Below are 6,000 nucleotides of genomic sequence, written 5' to 3'. Positions count from 1 at the left end.
TGATCCATGGCAAGAAGCCTCCAGTGATGATCCATGGCACGAAGCCTCCAGTGATGATCCATGGCACAACGCCTACAGTGATGATCCATGGCACGAAGCCTCCAGTGATGATCCATGGCACGAAGCCTCCAGTGATGATCCATGACACGAAGCCTCCAGTGATGATCCATGGCACGAAGCCTCCAGGGATGATCCATGGCAAGAATCGTCCAGTGATGATCCATGGCACGACGCCTCCAGTGAGGAGTCATGGCAAGAAGCCTCCAGCGACGGTCCCCAGTCCGGAGCCTCCAGCGACGGTCTCCAGTCCGGAGCCTCCAGCGACGGTCCCCAGTCCGGAGCCTCCAGCGACGGTCCCCAGTCCGGAGTCTCCCGCGACGTTCTCCAGTCCGGAGCCTCCAGCGACGGCCTCCAGTCTGGAGCCTCCAGCGACGGTCTCCAGTCCGGGGCCCGCGACGAGGGTCCACAGTCCGGGGTCGGCGACGAGGGTCCCCGCACCAGAGGTGCCACCAAAGTGGGGTGAGCCAGTGGTGGAGCGGGGTCTGCGTCCCGCACCTGAGCCGCGGATAGATGCCCATGTCTCTATTTTGGTTTGGTCAGGGTGTGAGTTGGGGTGGGTATTCTATGTTCTATTATTTGTATTTCTATGTTTTGGCCGGGTAGGGTTCTCAATCAGGGACAGCTGTCTATCGTTGTCTCTGATTGAGACCCATACTTAGGAAGCCCTTCTTCCCACCTGTCTTTGTGGGAAGTTGACTTTGTTTATGGCACATAGCCTTTAGCTTCACGGTTTGTTTTGTAGTGTTTATTGTTTTGTTCTGCGTTTTTTCATATAAATAAAGAAAATGTACGCTCACCACGCTGCACCTTGGTCCAGTTCTTTCAACGGCCGTGACACTATCATTTTGGGTACTGGTGTCTTGTGGAATTATTTTAGAACTCTATTTGTGTTTCATAACTGTTTATACAATACATTTTAAACAAAATAGTTGAAGAAGCACGTGCAGTGGCTGATAGGGGAAACAGATCTGTCAATAAGAATAGACTATAGATAGGGCCAGCAAAGCTACAATCAAAGCTACAATCAATGGTTGGCTAGTCAATATGTCAATCCAACTCAAGATGCAAGGTTTATCCAATCACAAGTGTAAATCATTTGACTCCGCCTATTTTGAGGTTAGTCCCTCATATTTGGGAGTTCCTCTGTTTCTTTTACTGTTACTGCCTGAAGCTATACACTGTAATGTGGTGAGTGCTGGTGGCAGGGAAGTCAGGCGCAGGAGAATAAACTTGGTAAAAATGATGGCCAGAAGGTCGCTGACAATCCTTTTGTCAGAATATGAATATTGAATATATGTTCAAATTGGAGAAACATTTGTGTAGTGATTCAATTAAATAGAAATTCCGAATGTGAAATTTCTGTTCAGTATTCTTTTATCTTGTTTATGCAATTTTACAGTACTGTAACCACAAGCATTATTGACATAATTTATTTTCAGAGTATTTAGAATAAAGCACCCGTAGCGAGTAAAAGTCGTCTGTCCTCGGTTGCAACACTCACTACCGAGTTACAAACTGTCTCTGGAAGCAATGTCAGCACAAGAACTGTTCGTTGGGAGCTTAAATAAATGGGTTTCCATGGCCGAGCAGCCGCACACGAGCCTAAGATCACCACCAAGGGAAATCTTAACGCTACAGGATATGATTACATTCTAAACGATTCTGTGCTTCCAACTTTGTGGCAACAGTTGGGGAAGGCCTGCCCCCATGCACGAAGCAAGGTCCATACAGAAATGGTTTGTTGAGATTGGTGTGGAAGAACTTGACTGGCCTGCATAGAGCCCTGACCTCAGCCCCATCTAACACCTTTGGGATAAATGGGAATGCTGACTGCGAGCCAGCCCCGGAGCAATGTTCCAACATCTAGTTGAAAGCCTTCCCAGAAGAGTGGAGGCTGTTATAGCAGCAAAGGGAAAACCAACTTCATATTAATGTCCATGATTTTGTAATGAGATGTTGGACGAGCAGGTGTCCACATACTTTTCATCATGTAGTGTATACAGTATATTGAAAGAGTAGCTTTGCATATTGTTGTTCTTCTTTGGAAAGTTAATAACTCCATAAGGAGTCACAAAATTGCACTATCAATTGCACCCTATTCCATTTATAGTGTACTACAAAAATAGTGCACTATATAGGAAATAGGGTGCAATTTAGGACACTTCCAAGCCATTTCCTGCTCAAGACGTGTGCTACAATTTCTCTATTTTTGAAATATTTGTAAATTACTCCCAGAAGAGGGCGATAGATTTCAATAAATTAGGGCCCATTTAACCCTCCAACATTGCTTATATTTTCGTATATGCCTACAGTACATTTTGTATTTTGCGTATTTCCTATGCACCTAAAGGTACACTCAGCAATATGACATCATCATAAACTCGGCAAAAAAAGAAACGTCCCTTTTTCAGGACCCTGTCTTTCAAAGATAATTAGTAAAACTTTACAGATCTCATTGTAAAGGGTTTAAACACGGTTTCCCATTAATGAACATGCACCTGTGGAACGGTCGTTAAGACACTAACAGCTTAGAGACAGTAGGCAATTAAGGTCACAGTTATGAAAACTTAGGACACTAAAGAGGCCTTTCTACTGACTCTGAAAAACACCAAAAGAAAGATGCCCAGGGTCCTTGCTCATCTGTGTGAATGTGCCTTAGGCATGTTACAAGGAGGCATGAGGACTGCAGATGTGACCAGGGCAATAAATTGCAATGTCCGTACTGTGAGACGCCTAAGACAGCGCTACAGGGAGACAGGATGGACAGCTGAGGCCTGTACTCTGGAGCGGGATCGATTTGGAGGTGAAGGGTCCGTCATGGTCTGGGGTGGTGTGTCACAGCATCATCGGACTGAGCTTGTTGCCATTGCAGGCAATCTCAACGCTGTGTGTTACAGGGAAGACATCCTCCTCCCTCATGTGGTACCCTTCCTGCAGGCTCATCCAGACATGACCCTCCAGCATGACAATGCCACCAGCCATACTGCTCGTTCTGTGCGTGATTTCCTGCAAGACAGGAATGTCAGTGTTCTGCCATGGCCAGCAAAGAGCCCGGATCTCAATCCCATTGAGCACGTCTGGGACCTGTTGGATCGGAGGGTGAGAGCTAGGGCCATTCCCCCCAGAAATGTCCGGGAACTTGCAGGTGCCTTGGTGGAAGAGTGGGGTAGCATCTCACAGTTGGAACTGGCAAATCTGGTGTGGTCCATGAGGAGGAGATGCACTGCAGTACTTAATACAGCTGGTGGGCACAACAGATACTGACTGTTACTTTTGATTTTGACCCCCCCCCCCCCCCCCCTTTGTTCAGGGACACATTATTCCATTTCCATTACTCACATGTCTGTGGAACTTGTTCAGTTTATGTCTCAGTTTTTGAATCTTGTTATGTTCATACAAATATTTACACAAGTTAAGTTTACTGAAAATAAACGCAGTTGACAGTGAGAGGACATTTCTTTTTTTGCTGAGTTTATATAACAGGGTTTAAGACAGGTGTTAAAACAACGAATTGTGCGACTATTGCATTACACATATTTAGTGTAATATTGTTTTATGGGATTTTGATGAATAATGACTAAATTATGTATACATTTAGCTTAAAACTATAACTAAACAGAATACTACTATGTTACTGTATGGATGTATGAACATTATTCTAATCATAGTGCTGAATATAATGTGTGTAATTTTAATCAAGAATTAAAATAAGGACTGTCTGTTCCTTGTTAGAAACGAATGGAGTTATCATCAGACAGGCTGGAATGCTGTGTTCCTTACAGGACATTTTGTCTCTACCCAGGGAGGGGAGAGACCTTGGGCTGGTCGTAGATTGTTTAACAGGTGGCAGACAATGTGAGATGGTTTTTGAACTGTATTACCATTGTATCCGAGAGAAGGAAGGACATTTTAAAACCTATGACGTCATTATTATTATATAACCTGATGTAAATTGTACTATGATCAGTACTCTTGAGAATAAACGCTATTGATTGATTGATTTTGAGACTGGTTTCTGTCCATTTTATGCAAATAAGTATCTTACAAATTCTTATGAATGGGCAGAGTGTTTTAATTGAACATATAGGAATAAAATTCCTTTAACATTTTGACATTCCCATCCTACCCTTACAAAGTGTCAAACAGGGTCACTGTGGTGAAAATAAACACTGTCAATAAATGTGGCACACATGTTTGTGAACTTAGTCTTTCCCTTAGCTGACTCTACACAAGTCCTTACAATCTGACAGTAAGAAAATACAATGAAAAGTATCTGTAAAACTTGAACTACTATTATACAAATGGCTCCATATATGATTGATGGTAATGGGTAAACATGAATACTTCACTATAGAAGGATTGCCACAGAATATTTTATCAACACGAGAGCCACAGAAAGCAAGTCTGACAGTTAAACAAATTGTTATGCGTGTTATAAATAACATATTTAATTGGTGAATTATAAATATCAGATACCTAATATTACACAAAAAAAATCCAGCCAAAATCACACACATTTGTAGAGTCAATTATAGCAACTATTAAGTAACAAAACATCTCATTTTGTAACGCTCGTCGTTGGAATGAGAAGAGGAGGACCAATGCGCAGTGTGGTAAGTATCCATTTTAATAAGAATACTTGAACAATGAACAAAAACAATAAACCGACAAACGACCGAGACAGTTCCGTATGGTGAAACACAGACACAGAAAATAACCACCCACAACACACAATGACAAACAGGCTACCTAAATATGGCTCCCAATCAGAGACCACGACTGACACCTGCCTCTGATTGAGAACCATATTAGGCCAAACACATAGAAACAGACAACCTAGACATACAACATAGAATGCCCACCCACATCACACCCTGACCAAACAAAACATAGACGCTATACATAATAGGATTGAAAAGTGGTGGACATACCAGAATTTTAACTAATTAAATAGTGTAAAGTATAGGTGGACGATGTGCAGTATCATATCTGCCCTGTAGAATCACAAAAAAACAGCCAATGGAGAAGTTCAGCAAAGAGGCTATATGTGGTGTACAGGTGTTAAATGGTTTCTGTTTAGTCTCATTTCAAGACTTAAAAAATATTTGTAGAATTCTGACATATGAGTATATGGTAGAAAATATAGTACAAGAAAAAGAAAGCACAGTGACAACAAGACCCCATATGTTATTCAGCATAGTATTTGAACAGGCAAGCTTGACTACCAAGGAGTTATCACAATACACTGTCTAGAACGTTACCACAAAATTGCCACAAATTATTTTATGTGTCATGATATTGTTATACCATAGAAGATAACAAATAGACTAAATAACTAAATTCGGTTAAACCGTATGTGTACATCACATACATCTGGAGATAACAATAAAGAAGGGAGATATCATGTGTCAAAGAGTAAGTAAAACATGAGAACAGGAAACAAACCAGTGCTCCCATACAACTGATTAACAAACCAAGCACATAGAAACAGATACATGGGTTAATCTCGGAAAATTACAATTGGCTCAGAACAGGGCAGCACGGCTGGCCCTTAAATGTACACGGTGAGCTAACGTTAATAATATGCATGTAAATCTCTCATGGCTCAAAGTGGAAGAGAGATTGACTTCATCACTACTTGTTTTTGTAAGAAGTGTTGTCTGTTTAAATTACTAGCACACAGTTTGGACACCCATGCATACCACCAAAGGTCTCTTCACAATCCCCAAGTCAAGAACAGACTATGGTAGGCGCACAGTACTACATAGAGCCATGGCTACGTGGAACTCTATTCCACATCAGGTAACTGATGCAAGCAATAGAATCAGATAAAAATACATCTTATGGAATAGCGGGGACTGTGAAGAGACACACACACACACACACACACACACACACACACACACACACACACACACACACACACACACACACACACAC

Source organism: Salvelinus namaycush, chromosome 23, assembly GCF_016432855.1.
Source record: "Salvelinus namaycush isolate Seneca chromosome 23, SaNama_1.0, whole genome shotgun sequence".
Lineage (NCBI taxonomy): Eukaryota > Metazoa > Chordata > Actinopteri > Salmoniformes > Salmonidae > Salvelinus > Salvelinus namaycush.
This window is presented reverse-complemented; position numbering follows the sequence as displayed.